Here is a 1018-nt window from a genome sequence, read left to right on the forward strand (position 1 = left end):
GGACAAAATACAATGTAGTGCTTTTCTTTTCGAAAGAAAAAGGGAGGAAATAGAAGAAAAAGGGAAGAAAAAATTCCGATCAAAAGAGATCGTGTAAAAAAAAAAAACCGATCAAAAGGGATCATGTATCACAGAACAGAGCAAAAATGTAAAAAACACAGATTAAGTTTATCCGTGGAAAGAAAAGCCTACGAAAAAGACCACGGTATCCTCAGGCAGGGAGGGAAAAAACACGAGAGTAAAGTGTTCTCTCTCTCAATTTACAGGATCATGCTCAAAGTGGTTTCGTCATTCACGCGTACCATCTTTGCTACATTCACCCACCTTTTATCGAATCTTTCACGAGACAAAACCTGCCTCTCCATTCTCACCTTCCTTTTCAAGTGGTACTTGAAAAAGTTGATGAGCGATTGGTCAGAGAGGTAAGTGTTTGTTTCTAATCCTTTCGCTCGAGTCCACCACACATTCTTTCACCATGGCCACCAGTATGATGAACACTGCCTTGCCTTTCCGGTTGAGGGAAGATGGGGGAGCAATTTTCCCGATAGACTCGGCCGATAACCGAATTCGTCCCACATGTGACAGCAGCCGTTCGGCATAAGCTCACAGGTCCGAAATGGTTGGACACTGCACGAGTGCGTGCAGAACGTTTTCGTCGCTCTGACCGCATCCGGGGCAAGTCGGTCCTGTGTATCTCGAACCGTGCCTGTAGAACTTATCCCGAACGGGCAATGCTTCCCGATAGCACTGTCAGACCAGGGATCTCTGATGATTGTCCATAGGTCCCGGCCCGAATGTTGTCCTGAACAGGCGAGTCAGGTGTTCCTCGTTGAAGAAACAGGGGAAGATGAACTATGTAAATGAGTGTGTGTGTGTGTGTGTGTGTGTGTATGTGAAAGTGTGTGTGTGCGTGTGTGTGTGTGTGATAACTTTCTTTATTAGCCACACAGGGCCGAATACAGAAGGGACAAAATACAATGTAGTGCTTTTCTTTTCGAAAGAAAAAGGGAGGAAATAG

This window comes from Octopus bimaculoides, chromosome 4, assembly GCF_001194135.2.
Source record: "Octopus bimaculoides isolate UCB-OBI-ISO-001 chromosome 4, ASM119413v2, whole genome shotgun sequence".
NCBI lineage: Eukaryota > Metazoa > Mollusca > Cephalopoda > Octopoda > Octopodidae > Octopus > Octopus bimaculoides.